Here is a 16,101-nt window from a genome sequence, read left to right on the forward strand (position 1 = left end):
AACAAAACTGACTCTCATTGCTCCCTTCTGGCCGTCCCGAAGTTGGTTTCACAGAGGTACTGGAATGGACGGTGGACTTCCCCAGATCTCTTCCCGAAAGGACAGATCTGCTCAAACAACCCCACTTCGAGAGGTTTCACAAAAGCATCCACGGTCTCTCCCTGACTGCCTTTCGACTATCGAAAGACTGGTCAGAGCGAGAGGCTTTTCTAGGAAAGCTGCAAGCGCAATCGCTAGAGCCCGCAGGTCCTCTACCCTGCGGGTCTATCAATCGAAGTGGGAAGTCTTCCGTAGATGGTGTAGGTGAAGAAGCTGTCCTCATCCAGTACCTCTGTGACCGAAATCGCCGACTTTTCTTTCTTTCTTTTCTTTTCTTAAGGGAAGAATCTAAGTTGGCTGTATCCACTATAAAAGGATATAGGAGCATGCTTTCAGCTGTATTCAGGAACAGAGGCCTGAATATAGAAGAGAATAAAGATCTTCATGATCTCATTAGGTCTTTCGAGACCACCAAATTGAGATCTTCTCTCCCTCCGAGTTGGAACCTGGATGTGGTCCTCAAGTTCTTGACTTCAGACAGGTTCGAACCTCCAGATAAAAGCTCGTTTAGAGATCTTACGAGAAAGTGCATATTCCTTTTGGCCCTCGCAACTGCCAAGAGGGTCAGTGATTGCATGCTTTGGATTCTCGGGTGGGATTTAAAGAAGACTCTGCAGTGGTTTCTTTTCAACATCTATTCCTGGCTAAGAACGAGAACCCTTCTAAACCTTGGCCTAAAAGTTTCGAAGTCAAGGGACTCTCTCCTCTCGTAGGTAGAGAGTTGGAAAGGTCTCTCTGCCCAGTCAGGGCGCTGAAGTTTTATCTAAAAAAGAAGATGCAACTTCAGGGATGTCGCCAGAGTCTCTGGTGTGCAGTAAGAAACCCCAAGAGACTTATGTCAAAGAACGCACTGGCATTCTTTGTCAGGAATGTGATAACAGAAGCTCACATGAAGTGCCAAGAGAACTCCTTAAAGCTGCTTAGGGTTAAAGCTCACGAAGTCCGTGCAGTTGCAACTTCCCTATCTTTTAGTAAGAATATGTCTATGAAGGACATTTTAGCAGCGACATATTGGAGATGCAACTCAGGCTTTGCATCCCATTACTTAAAGGATGTAAAAGTAACATACGAGAAATGTTTTTCTCTTGGTCCTTACATATCAGCGGATACTATGCTGGGACAGGGAGCTGATACTGATCCTTAAATAATATTTGTTTTTGTTCTTTAATGATTATTTTTTGTAACAAAAATTGGTGTTGAGTTTTTTGGTTGTTTGAAAGGATGTTGGGGGATGACTCCTTTCAATCGTAGTACTAACCCCGGTGATAGGATCAGGTGATCGGGATCAGTGTCGTGCTCCTTGATAATGCCATTAGGCAAGGTGTTTTGTCATGTAAGTGGATAGGACTCCGTTGACAAAGATCCTAAGGTTCTGTCGAGTAAGTGGATAAGACCCCATTGACAGACCGTCAAGAACTCTTAGCAGGAGGTCACTACCTCACTGAGGCTCTTGAAGCGATGCAGGCTCCTAGGCAGTAGCCATGAAGTCTTTCGCTAACATAGGTAGGAACCAAGGTTTTATTTTTCATACATTCAACTTCTCTGTCAGATATATACAGTAGTACCTCGAGATACGAAATTAATCCGTTCCGAGGCGCCCTTCGTATCATGAGGTTTTCGTATCTTGGACCACATTTAACATGTAAAATGGCTAATCCGTTCCAAGCCCTCCAAAAACACCCCATTAAATTTCATAATAAAGCTAAATTGACCTATAAACAATGAAATACTACAACAATTTGGACCATTCAATACCTAAATTAAGACTAAAAATGCAAAACCTGTAAATAAAGTGTATATTAGTGTACAAGAAATATTATTACTGTAACGTAAAATGTGGAAACTTACCTTTCGAGTGAGGCTACGTACATACGTAACTATCCAAGGAAGATTGCTTCTGCCTACGTACTTTTTGTTCATGAAACTTACCCAGCAGATATATATATAGCTGTATTTCTCAGAAGTCAGACAGAATTTCAAAACTCCCGGCACACGCAGTGGTCGGCCAGGTGGTTAGTACCCATTCCCGCCGCTGGGAGGCGGGTGTCAGGAACCATTCCCATTTTCTATCAGATTTTCTCTGTCGCCGGTGCTGATAACAACTGTATTCAGTACCTCCGTCTAGGATTTTCGAAACTTCTCTGTTACTTAAGTATCCTGTTTGTCTTTTGGTTATCGAACGTGGATTGTGACTAGGCATACGCTGATAGTGGATTGGATTTTGAATTTGGTTTGCTTTTTTCCTTTAACTAAGATGTCTGGGACTAGTTCAAGTAGCACCAGGGTGTGTTGTATGGAAGGTTGTAAGGTGAGGCTACCGAAAGGTTCGGTAGACCCACACACAAGATGCAAGAATTGTAGAGATCATACATGTGTAATAAATGACCGTTGTAAGGAGTGTGAATGTCTGTCTAATTCGGGTTGGAAGGCTTATGAATCCTATGTGCGAAAATTGGAGTGCGATAGGATAAGGAGGTCTTCCTCCAGGAGTGTATCAGTCAGTAGAAGTAAGGGTAGTAAGGTTTCTCCTACTATTCATTCAGTAGTTTGTACACCTAAATCTGTTGTGCCTTCGGGCCCTGAAAAATCAGTGGAAGACAATGCCCTATCTACGATTCTAGAATCGATACGAAAGCTAGAATCAAAAGTGCTCACTTTGGAGGGTAAAAGCATTATTAGTGAAGAAAAGTGTAGTGAAAGTGCCCCCAGTGTTGTGGAGGGGGCGTCAGAGCGGCCGTATAATGCCTCTAGGCCTGGACCTCTGTCAAACTTCCAAGCCCAGGAAGATGGACATGTCGAAAGCCGCAGGAGGATTACGGGGAACCCCCACCGATCTGGCGTCCCTTCAGCAGAACCTGTAGACGATCCCCAGGCTGCCAAAGAGTGTGCTCGTGCGCGTATCCTCCGTGAGTGCTTTTCGTCTTCGGAGGCGTCCTCCCCGAACAGGAGTTGGAGCATGAGAAGACGCTCGCGTCCTCTGAAAAGAACTAAGACGTTAGATATCGCACAGGCGGCTGTCGTCAGTAGTTTCTCAGAGGAGGATGCAGAGCCTCTTTGCGCTCCTTCTGCTTTACAGGCTTCGCCTTTATACGTGGACTACTCTCCACTGCAAAAAAGATCAAAGACGCAAGATGTCGCACAGGCGGCTGGCGTCTTTGATCTCAGGGAAGAGGACCCTTCACGTCTTTTCTCTTCTGCTGCTTTGCGGTCTTCACCTGAGTTTTGCTGCATGGACGCCTCAAAGGAGAACCAGGATGTCATCTGACGATGACGCCTTTGAGCGCCCCAGTCACTCCAAGAATAGAGCTGAGACGGGTCTTGTGAGAAGGGATAGGGCTTCCCCTCGCCCCTCGCCTTCTCATAGGATCAGCTTTTCACCTGAAAAAGAAACTTCTCCAACAAAGAGAGTCATCCGTTCGATGCAACAACAACTTGCTTGGTTGCTGGCTGAGAGACAGTCAGAAATTCATCCGAGAAGAAAAGATGACAAATTGCCAATTAAAAGATCTAAGCGGTCTCCCACAATGGCGGATCGATCTTCTCTTTCACCGGTGTCTACGCATTCTAGATTCCGTGCATCTCACCTGCCGTTGGATAAAGAGTATGAGAAACTTCCTCCTAGGGATTTTGATATCGAGAGGAAGAAAATTCGCCCTACTCCTCGAGGCGTTCCCCTCTCTTCTTATAGGGGCTCGCTTTATCCAAAAACTGACGATCTTTCTGTTGCAAAACAAGGCGGGTTGCAAGCTGAGAAACTCGATGTTCCTAGTTCGACCCTGAAGGAGCGTGGTATTTACAAGCGTGACGTTTCTATGGATGTAGACGCCAAGCGTGACGTTCGGCTGGATGCCAAGCGTGACGCTCGGCTGGACGTCGAGCGTGACACTCGACTGGACGCCAGGCGTGATGCTGGAACGGACGCTTTGTTGGATATTCATCAGGTATCACAACGAGATATTTGTCTGGAAGCTCGCCGACAATCTGCCTTTCGTAGAGACTCCCATCGAGAGAGTACGCAGGGGATTGGTACTCCTATAGAAGCAGGAGGACTTAGTAGTATTTCAGAAGAAACAGACGAGGATCAACCCACTACGTCAGCTTCTTCTGATCATCAAGTATTGGTTCGTTTGCTTCGGGATTCATTTGGCGAGGAATTCCAACCTGCAGCACCTCGCTCTCCTCCTTCTCAGTTTTCGTTATCAAAAACCAATAAGACTCCCGGATTTGTTAAAATGACAAAGTCTCTTTCAACTAAGAGAGCTTTTAAAAAGGTTCAAGACTGGATGGAGTCTAGAAAAGTGCAAGGAAAGTCTTCTTTTGCCCAGCCTCTGTCAAGACTATGCGGCAAGGCAGGCGTTTGGTATGATACAGGTGAAGATGTCGGTTTAAGAGCTCCCGCATCGGCTCAAGGTGACTTTTCCAGTCTGGTCGACGCACCAAGGAGGTCTCTTCTTTCGTCAGCTAAAATAGCGTGGACACCTGCTGAAATTGACCACCATCTCAAGGGCCTTTTTCGGACGATAGAAGTGTTCAATTTCTTAGATTGGTGCTTGGGACTGCTAGACACTAAGGCTCGTAGTCAAGATTCAATTAGCCTGGGGGAGCTATCCAGTGTTCTCGCATGTATGGATAAGGCCGTCAGAGATGGTTCAGAGGAATTGGCTTCACATTTTTGTGCAGGGCTCTTAAAAAAGAGAGCTCTCTACTGTTAATTTACTACAAAGTCAGTATCTCCAACACAGAGGGCAGATTTGCTTTTCGCCCCTCTTTCGAACCATCTCTTTCCTCAGGCAATGATTAAAGATGTAGCCGGCAGTCTGCAGGAAAAAGCTACTCAGGACCTCTTAGCGCAATCTTCTAGACGTCCTGTAGTTCCTTCAACTTCAACACGAACGCAGTTTTCTAAGAAAATAAAGCCCTTTCGAGGTGTTGCGTCCTCTAGACCTTCTCCTAGAGGAAGAGGACTTTCTAGAGGCAGAGCCCAGTCTAAATCCAGAGGTAGAAAATGAGGATGTAGTCCTTCAGTCGCCAGTAGGCGCCAGGCTTCAGTTATTTGCAAAAGCCTGGAGAAAGATAGAGGCGGTCAGATGGTCGCTCAACGTCATCGAGCGAGGATACAAAATACCTTTCCTGACGCCACCTCCGTTGTGCACAACACCCATGGATCTATCACCCTCTTACCATGGCGAGAAACAACAGATCTTGTACGATCTGCTCGAACAAATGCTCGAGAAGAGAGCAATAGAACAGGTCGAGGACCTTCAGTCCCCGGGTTTCTGAAGTAAACACGGTGTAACCAGAATCAAGGTTTTATTCAGTAAACAATTCCACTACAGTAGTACACTGCAAATAAAAAAACACGTTGTTGAACACAGACATAAACATAAATAAACACTTGAGTTAACTAAGAAGGTACATAAATCACACTCCTTATGAAAGACAGTATAACCAAGAATATACACAAAGCATATAACATACAAAGGGGCATCATAAGTAACATATACAAAGAATCAAGCATTGTACCATAATCTGGCGAGTCTACAGCTGTAATACGAGACACGTCAGCAAGGTACCACAAAAGTAAACAAAAGCTATAGACCACTAATATGAAACAGGTTTATTTTTACCACATTCTTCCCTTCTCAGTTAAGTTCACTTGGAGTAATCCTGAAGGTACTTTGAAGGTTGCCTCACTCTCTCTGACCTTCGAAGTGGAGGAGGTGAGGCTACCTGTTGAGGGGGAACTGTACGGGATTCCTGAAGAGTGTCTTGCTGAGAAGCATATCCACATGGGAGAGACCGCGAGCAATCTCCTGAGGAGCATTTGCAACTGACAATTCCTCAGGAACCTCGGACTGAGATACAGGAACCCCAGCATCTGTACTTTCACGGTTGTCACTAGCCATAGGAGCAAGATGTCTTAATGAAACCGTAGTCACCCTACCATCTGGAAGCTTCACATGAGCATACTCGGGGTTCGCCTCTACGATTTCAACCTCATCCACTAAGGGGTCGTTCTTGCTGTATCTTACATGGGCGTCTCAGGAGACAGGCCTCCTTGGATGAGCCAAGTAGGCAACGATTGGCCGGTGGTGGACCTTCTACTATGCCAGGAAAAGGCGCTCATGAGGAGTACAGTTCGTGGAGGTGCACAACAAGGACGTATACAATGGAGAGCATCTGGGAGAACAGTTTCCCACTGAGACACATCAAGGTTCCTTGTCTTAAAGGGCTAATGTCAGAGTTTTCCATATAATTCCGTTATATTTTTCAGCCTGACCATTCCCTTTAGGGTTATAAGGTGTAGTGCGACTGGTAGCAACACCTTTCTTCATGCAGGAAATCTTTCAGCTCTTCAGACATAAAAACATGCACCCCTGTCGAGTGGATGTATGCTTGGCATGAAACCAAACAAAGCAAAAAGTTGCACCAAACAACTGATGACAGTTCTAGTGGTCATATCTGCACAAGGGAAAACAAACGGGAACCTTGAAAATTCATCCACAACAGTGAGGAGGTATTTGTTTCTAGATTGAGAGGGGAAACTTGGGCCTTTGAAATCTAAGTTCAACCTCTCGAAAGGCTGGGTTGCTTTGATCAGTTGTCCCGAGGATTTGATGAATCGAGTTTGAGCTCTAAACACACTTGGCAAGAGGTGGTAATTTTCCTCACTTCTTCTACTGAGTAAGGTAGATTCCGCCCCCCCGGACAAAATGCATCATGCGAGATATCCCAGGGTGACATAGGATTTCATGAAGTTCTCGGAGTTTATCAGAAGTGTGGCACAGATGCGGGAGAGAGCATCAGCTGGTATGTTTTCTGTTCCTGGACGGTATACTATATCATAGTGAAAACATGAGAGTTCAACTCGCCACCTCGCTATTTTGTCATTCTTTATTTTACTTTTTGATTTAGAGTCAAACACAAACTTTACACTACGTTGGTCAGTGATGAGCTTGAAGTGGTGTCCAATTAAGTAGTGTCTCCACTTCCTCAATGCCTCCACTATGGCATAAGCTTCCTTTTCCACTGAGGAATGTCCTTGTTCACTGCGAGTGAGAGTGCAGGAAAAGAAAGCCACTGGGCGATCATTCTGTGTCAGAGTAGCTGCTATCGCATGATCAGAGCGTCCGTTTCCACAGTGAAAAGAGAAGAGGGATCAATGGCCGTTACCACCGCACTAGCAATGTCTTTCTTCAAGTTCCCGAGAGCTAGCAGTGCTTCAGTGACAAAGGAAAAACCATTGGCTTGTGTGAGAGGGCGGATTTTTCTCTGAAAAATTTAGGTATCCATCTTGAGTAATGTGCAAGCAATCCCATGGTCCAGGCGAAGAGAAGCTGCATCTTTAGGGGGTGAAAGATTCCACAGTGGTTGCAAGCGTTCCGGATCGGGTTTGATTTCCCCATCCGTTACTGAATACCCAAGTAATTTAATGGATCTGACTTTGAAGTCACACTTGTTGTGGTTTAGAGTGAGATTGTACTCCTCAGCCACCTTCAAAAACCTCCGTAAATTCTGGTCATGCTCCTCCTCTGTCTCACCACACACAGTAACATTGTCAACATAAGCAAAAGTACCACTTACTTTTTCTTTCTTAAGGATTTCGTCAAGCTCACGTTGAAAGCTGCTACTCCATTTTCACTCCAAATGGAATGCGACTGAACTCATAAAGTTTGCCCCCAGCTTCAAATGCAGTGTACGGTCTCTCTTCTTCTCTTATTGCAACCTGATGGTAAGCACTTTTCAGATCTAAGTACTGAACACCTTGTACCGTGCAATGTTGTTCACCATCTCGTCGATATTTGGCAGGGGGGTAGGCATCAAGCTCAGTGAACCTGTTTATGGTACGAGAGTAATCTATAACCATCCTCCTTTTCTGATTCTCCCCTGATGTCACCAGCACTTGAGCCCTCCAAGGAGAATTACTAGGCCTTATTATTCCTTCCGACATCATACGCTCAGTCTCGGCTTCAATGAACTTCTTGTCACTCAAGGAGTATAATCTTGACTTATTAGCCACCGGTTTACAATCTGGTGTCAGGTTCTTGAAAAGGAAAGGAGGGGTCACCTTAACAACACCTAGTGAACATATCTTCAAGGGAGGTTTTTCTCCTCCAAAATCCATTTCCAGACCAGAATGTTTCCTCAGGAAGTCATGCCCTAGTATCACATCACTACATAAGCTTTGTAACACCTTGAGTTCAACACCGTGATAAGTCTCTCCTTGCAACTCCAAGTCCACGGTGCACAGACCTAAGATGTTTGAGGACAGGGATTCATCAGCCATAGAGACTTTTCCATGCTCTGGAGACATAGTTAGTTTTGTTTAGGTCCACTACATCATGACGCACAAAGCTGTCTGAACTCCCAGTATCAATAAGGGCACTGACCGAGCTACCATTAAGCTTGAGAGGTGTTATGGATTTTTCAAGACACTTAGGGGAGGCCCCCACTATTGAAGCTAGCATTGCTGCGGAATGTTTTGGGCTAGAAGAGCCACTCACCTGTTTCACAGAGCGGCACACCCTAGCATAATGCCCTTGCTTCTTACATTTCAAACACACTGCGTCTTTAGCAGGACACTGAGTCCGGGGATGCCGGTTTGTTCCCACAAAAAAAAACCATCGAGCACCAGAAGTAGTAGCAGAAACAGACTCACTGTATTTTCAGCACTAGATGATTCCTCCTCTCGACTCACTGCTGACACAGCAGCATTGACAGGTTCTGCTGAAGAGTAGGAGGCTGAATGCTTCTGGGCCATTTCCAGAGTGCGGGCCTGTTCATAAGCAGTATTTAGGTTCAGTGTCTATTCTCCAACAGACGCTGGCGTATTGCACACGAGACCAAACCATTATGAAGGCATCCCGAACATAACTGTCACACGCTTCCTCCGCAGTTACACTTTTGAATTGGCAGTCCTTAGCAAGTAGCTTCAGTGCCTGCAGGAACTGATCCAGGGACTCACCTGAGTTTTGCCTGAGAGTGGCAAGTAAATGTCTGGCAAATATTTCATTCTTTGGTTTCACGTACAAAGATGTCAGAACCTCTTCAGCCTTCTCATAAATCTCACACTCAGAAATAAAGTCATACACACTAGGAGCCACATAGTTAGTGAGAAGAACCAGTTTGTCAAGCGTAGGGGTATAGTCAAGCTGCACTGCTTGAACGAAGTTTGTAAATGTCCTCAGCCAATGTGTCCACTCCTTGGCGGCCTGGGCAGAGTCAGGGTCCACCTCGAACCGGGGAGGGCGTAGAAGCCGTTCCATGGCGATTGAATTGTTTTACTGAATAAATTGAAGTAAACCCGGTGTAACCAGAATCAAGGTTTTATTCAGTAAACAATTCCACTACAGTAGTACACTGCAAATAAAAAAACACACTGTTGAACACAGACATAAACAAAAATAAATAAACACTTGAGTTAAACATAAGAAGGTACATAAATCACCACCCCTTATGAAAGACAGTATAACCAAGAATATACACAAAGCATATAACATACAAAGGGGCATCATAAGTAACATATACAAAGAATCAAGCATTGTACCATAATCTGGCGAGTCTACAGCTGTAATACGAGACACGTCAGCAAGGTACCACAAAAGTAAACAAAAGCTATAGACCACTAATATGAAACAGGTTTATTTTTACCACAGTTTCTACAACAGGTTATTCCTGGTACCGAAACAGTCGGGAGGCTGGCGGCCAGTTTTGGATGTGAGCAGTCTAAATCTTTTTATAGAGAGACAGAGGTTCAAGATGGAGACACCTCAGTCAGTGCTTGGGGCCTTAAGACAAAGCGATTGGATGGTGTCATTAGACCTGCAAGACGCATATTTCCACGTCCCGATACATCCCCAATCGAAGAAATACCTGCGTTTTGTCATGAAGGGAAGAGTTTTCCAATTCAGAGCTCTCTGCTTCGGACTGAGTACGGCACCAATGATCTTCACAATTTTAATGAAGAATGTGGCGAGGTGGCTTCATCTTGCAAACATCAGGATCTCTCTATATCTAGACGACTGGCTCATTCGAGCATCATCAAAAGCAAGGTGTCTGAAGGACCTTCAATCAACCATAACTCTAGCGAAGTCCCTGGGACTTCTAGTGAACTTCGAAAAGTCACAACTGATCCCCACACAGTCCATCGTGTATCTGGGGATTCAGATGGATTCAGTGGCTTTTCGAGCTTTTCCGTCCCAGGGACGTCAACAGCAAGGATTAGAAAAAATATCAGTCTTCTTAAGGAAAGAATCATGCTCGGTGAGGGAATGGATGAGTCTGCTGGGGACCATTTCCTCGCTGGAGAAGTTTGTTTCCTTGGGGAGACTACACCTCAGACCTCTCCAGTTTTTCCTGAAGGAGACTTGGAAGGACAAAGAAAATTTAGATACAATTTTAAGGATTCCGAGGGAAGTAAAGGATCACCTAAAGTGGTGGCTCGATCCTGTGAAACTTTCGGAAGGAACATCCCTCAAACTTCAGAGCCCCGACCTAGTGTTGTTCTCCGACGCATCCACCACCGGGTGGGGAGCTACACTAGGGGGGGAAGAAGTGTCAGGCACCTGGAGAGGGGAACAGGTGCTCTGGCACATAAATCTCAAAGAATTAGCGGCCATATACTTGGCGCTACAGTTTTTCAAAGAAAAAGTCTCAAACAAAATAGTTCAGATAAATTCGGACAACACCACAGCTCTGGCATACATAAAAAAACAAGGAGGGACTCACTCTCGATCATTGTTCAACCTAGCGATATGGAGGAGTAATGATAGTTTATATTTGACAACATCTCCAAAGGTTGTGAGAGAGAGAGAGAGAGAGAGAGAGAGAGAGAGAGAGAGAGAGAGAGATTGGTGGAAGAATGAATGGGAGTGGTTAAATGGCGGTCGGAAGTATGTCTGTTGTGGCGCTTTGTAGGAAGTCAATGGAAGTCTGTTACGAGAGTTGTAAGCAGTGAGACGTCTGGTCAAGTCAGTGTCTGTTTTGGCAGCAGTTATCCTTTGGTGTTTCGTTGTTTGGGTGTTATTTGATAGATTTTGGGGTTGTGAAGTTGTTGTGTGTGTGTCTGTCTGATTGTGGTGAGGTTAAGAAGGTTGGTGGTGCATTTTCGGTGTCTGTTAGTGGTGGTTGGGGCAGTGTTGGTTTTGGCGGGTTGTTGTACTTCTGTAAGTCGTGTGGTTGTCGTGTTTTTTCGGGGTGTTGGTGTTCATCTGCATTGATTTGTCGGGTTATTAAGTTTTTGTGGGGTTGTGGGTCTCGGGGGGGGGGGGGGGGCTTGGTTGTGCTTGGTTGTCGGCGGTGGTTGTGTTGGCTAGCCTATAGCCTATATCCAGTGGACAGCACAGCCTAGCCCTGAGTAACAGAAGCCAGAGGTGAGTAACCCTGTTTGTGTTTTTTTGTTTTTTTTTTCTGTATGTAGGTATGGGTTCATTGTCCTGCTGTATTTTGTAGTGTTAAGTGGAAAGTGTGATTGGGGGTGGGTTTGGTAGCCAGACAGGTTAAGTTTATGTGGGGAGGTTACTTGTTTTTTGTGATCCCGCCACATTATTTTTTGGCGCCCGAACAGGGACTGCTGGTGTGGCAGCTGGCAGGACAATTGTTCTAGGCTATGTGTGTGAGTGGTGAGAAAGTTTAGGGTTTGGATGGAAGGATTGAGTGAGGTGGAGAGGCTGAAGGAGGAGTTGAGGTTGGAGAGGGAAGTAAGAGGACAATTGGAAGTGGATAATGAGAGGTTAAGGGTAGAGTGTGAGGAGCTGAATAGCGAGTTAGAAGAATGAGAGGAATGCTAAGGGAGTGCAAAAGTGGAATGAAAGAAGAAGTGAAAGGAGCAGAAGAGAGAATGGTTGAGAAAATGGACGAAAAACTTCTTAGTGATGATGAATGCAGTGCAGGAGATGATGAAGGGGTTGACTTGGTTGTGATAGGTAAAGGAAAGAAGGGAAAGAGACAGGATAAGGATAAACCTGAGGACAAGGATAAGAAGGGGGCTGAGGAAAAAAAGGCGAATAAGGGAAAGAGGGCTAGTAAGGATGACGGACAGGATGAGACTAGGACTGAATACATTGGGGAAAGGGCTGAGAGTGATTTGGATAGCGGTGAGTGGAAACAGTTGGGTAGAAAGAAGGGTAAGAGGAGCATAATCAGGAGCATGGATGTTAGTATGGAAGTTGATTCGCTGTATTCGGACGAGGTTAAGAGGGATCAGAATGGAAGTAGCGAAAGTGAGAGTGAGCGGGAAGTACGAAAGGCTGTATATATGAGAGAGATACCTAGATGTGCACAATACGAGGAATATGGTAGTAGGGACATAGGGGATTTTTTTAAGGAATATGAGAGGTATTGTGAGGCAAAGTATGGGGATAACAAGAGAGTCTGGGCAAGAGAGCTGGGTAGCTTTTTGACGGGATTTTTGTTGAATATGTATGGGGTAATGATGAGTGTGGGGAATGTGCCTTATGAGAGTGTGAAAGCCAGGATTGTGGAACAGCAAAGAGGGATAAAGAGTAGTGTTAGATATAGGAGAAAACATGGTTTTGATGAGGTAAGAACGAATGTTGGTGAGCGTGTCGATGTATGTGTGCAGGCGTTAGGAAACATTAGCGGCCAGGAAAAAGTTTGGGGAATGAAAGGGTAGGAAATGAGTGTAAAGTAGTTAAAGTGAGGGAAGTTGTTGGCGACTGTGCCTGAGAGTGTGTATGAATTTTGTTAAATAAATCTGAAAAAAAAACAAACGTAAATAGGAGAAAATGCGATGGACGAATGAAAGGTTGACGTGGAACGACATTTTGGAAATAGTAGAGGATTATGAGTTGGATAGGTGTATGAAAGAGAGTAGAAGTGTTAGTGTTAGGACTGAAGTGGCTGATGTTATACCAGAGTTTAAGAGCTATAGGGAGGCAGTTTTGAAAGGGCCAAGGCGAATGGCAGAGCGAGTGGTTGATAGGAGCGTTAGAGCCAGTAACGTAAGTATGGTTAACCCTAAGAGAGATCGGAGTGCAAGCGTTGGAAGATTAGGGTCGGTTAGTCGTGAACGAGAGCAGCAATGTTACAGATGTGGAAAGCTAGGGCACAGGAAGAATGAATGTCGGTGGCGTTGGGAGCTTGCTTCGGGTGTGGGCAAACAGGGCATTTAGTGAGCGAGTGTAAGAAAGATAGGGATATTAAATGTTACAGGTGTGGGCAAGTAGGGCATATAGCCAGTGGATGTCGAGGTACTCGTGTGACTGAGGTTTGCGGTAATTGCGGGAAGAATGGGCATTATGCTAGGATGTGTAAGGAACAGCGGGCAAAGTGTGTTGAATGTGGAATGGAAGGTCATGTGGCGAGTGTGTGTAGGCGAAAGAGGAGGAGTTCAGGTTGGGAGTTCGGAAACTAGGTACAAAGGGGATTCAGTTGGGTGGTCCTCTGGTGTGCGGTCAGTAAGAGTGATGCATGTGCGTGAAGGATTGGTTGCATGTAAAAGGGTTTGGAGGAAGAGCTCATGAATGTATGAGTGTAAAATGAGGTGCAAGGGAAGGGGTGTGTTTGGTGCTTTGATTGATACTGGCTGCAGTGTCAGTGTTCTTTTTAAGAATGGATGTGACAAGTTGCGGAGTGAGTGTGAAATTGGGAAATGTAAAGGGGAGGTACGAGGAATAGGAAATTTAGGTATGCCTGTGGTGGGAATGTTGCATGAAAATGTAGAAATCGAAGGGGTAGTGATGGATGAAGGTGACTTTTGTGTGATCGAGGGAATGAGTGATAAGTATGATATGTTGTTAGGATGCAGGTTCCTGAAGAAGTGTGGGATGGTGGTCCATCCGAGCAGGAATATGATTGAGTTGCATAGGAAGGGGAATGTACATGGAGAGTTGTACTTGGATAGGGATGGAGGGTTAAGCAGTAAAATATGGAAGGGAGTGCCGTTGGTTGCGAAAGAGAGTGTAAAAGTGCCGCGAGAAGTTGGAGAAGTTGTTAGTGTGAAAGTTGCGTGGGCCCCATAGTGGTCTTGGGATTGTCAAAGGTGACAAGTGTGCTTATGTGGTTGAGGGTGTGGATGCGAACAAGTTGGTAAGAGCGAGTGTGCATGTGTACGACGGGATTTTGGATATGGAGAATCCTCTGGGTTTTTGTGGCCTCATTGCCTGAGTGTTAGGAAAAAAGCGAGTGTGGGGTATACGTGAAGGTGATTGTGTGGGGTTGTTGTATACGTTGGTGGATGTGGACGACGAAAGATATGTTAGGGTGCGGCGGGTGATGACAGGTAGCATGAAAGAAAGGGATGAGGAGTGGGAAGTATGGATGAGTTTCAGAGAAACGAATTGAGGTGGATGAAAATGTTGGTGATGACGAGAGGGAGCGGTTGATGCAGATCTTGTGGGATAGGCGGGGGGGTGCGTTGAGTCGGGGTTGAACGAGGATTTCAGGGGAATCTAAGCTCCCAGAGTTCAAGATAGTTTTGAATGACGATACCCCATATATCAGCGTCCCCGACACTTTTCTGCGCCTATTGCCCGAGAGATTGAGGAACAGTGTGAGGAACTTGAGAGAGTGGGAGTGATCGAGAGGAGTGAGAGTGCTTGGAATAGTCCCATAGTCACCCAGTTACGCAAGCAAGATGGGAGTTTGAGAATGTGTGTGGATTTACAGGAAGGTGAATGAAGTGACTGTGAAGGAGCGATTCCCGATGAATGTGGTGTCTGATTGTGTGTATAAGATGCATGGGATGAGAGTGTTCACAAAATTGGATTTGGTAAGAGGCTATTACCAGATGCCTCTTGAGGAAGGGAGCAGGCATGTTACAGCTTTTTCGAGTGGTAGCTGCCACTATCAATTCAAGAGGTTAAGTTTTGGATTGGCTAATGCGCCTGCTGCTGCCTTCCAGAGGGCGATGAATGTAGTTTTGGCTGGTTTTGATAGAAGGAAGGTGACTGTGTTTATAGATGACGTTTTGATTGCAAGTGAGACTGTTGAGGAGAATGTGGAACTGCTTGAGAAGGTGTTAGAACGGTTGGAAGAGGTTGGAGTGAAAGTGAAGCTGGAGAAGTGTACGTGGTTGGCTGGGGAAGTGGAATTTCTTGGTCATAAGGTGAGTGCGAGTGGTGTAAGGAAGAGTGAAAAGTTTGTGGAAAAAGTAAAGGAGTTTCCACGTCCCCGGACCGTGCGGGAGTTAAAGGGTTTTTTTGGGTTTGATTGAGTTCGGGAGGAAGTTTGTTAGGGATTGTTCGGGTATAGGGAAGCCGTTGACTGAATGGACCGGGCAGAAAAATTGGTACTAAGCTGAGGTGGGAATGAGCGAATGGTGGGAGCATTTGAGAGATTGAAAGAGGAGGCTGCTAGGGACGTCACCTTGGCTTTTCCGGACTACAGTGAGGATGCCAGTAAGCTTGAGTTGTATGCTGATGCTAGTAAGTTTAGTATGGGAGGATGCTTGGTGCAGATGCAAGAGGTGAATGGGGAGGGACAATTGAGAGTGATTGCGTATGTGAGTAAAGCTTTTAATAAAGCAGAGCTTAAGTATTCGGTGGTTGAGAAGGAGCTTGCGGCAATAAGGTTTTGTGTGAAAGCGTTGAAAGTGTTTTTGTATGGGGTAAAATTTGTCATAAGGACAGATCATCAGCCGTTAGTTTATATGATCAAGAAGGAAAGTGTGAATGCTAGGATTGCGAGGACAATTGAGGATTTGAGTGAGTTTTATTTTAGCTTGGAATATGTGCCGGGGAGTAAAAATGTGATTGCTGATACGATGTCTAGGATGCATGGTAAGGACAGTTGTTTTGTGAAAAGTGACTGGGATCCGAATATGGTACCTGAGGGGTTGGTTGTAAAAGAGAGGTTTGAAGGGAATGACAGTGTGTGTGAATGTTTGTTTTCAGCATTGAAAAACTTGGAAGGTAAGGGTCTGGTTGAAGAGGTACCCGGTAGTGTGAATGAGTTGCGAGTGAGGTTGATGAGTGATGTGCGGAAGGAAGTGGCATATGCGGAGGAACAAGGTGGGGAAGGAGAAATGTTGCATGAATTGTT

The 16,101-nt window shown here is 45.3% G+C and overlaps 1 protein-coding gene across 3 annotated transcripts in view; it reads right to left on the reverse strand.

The window, feature by feature from the left end:
* The window catches only part of LOC135215163 (exonuclease mut-7 homolog), a 176,468-nt gene that overhangs the window by 128,424 nt on the left and 31,943 nt on the right, over positions 1–16,101 (reverse strand). The window lies entirely within an intron of this gene.

This window comes from Macrobrachium nipponense, chromosome 11 (genome assembly GCF_015104395.2).
Source record: "Macrobrachium nipponense isolate FS-2020 chromosome 11, ASM1510439v2, whole genome shotgun sequence".
NCBI classification, from domain to species: Eukaryota; Metazoa; Arthropoda; class Malacostraca; order Decapoda; family Palaemonidae; genus Macrobrachium; species Macrobrachium nipponense.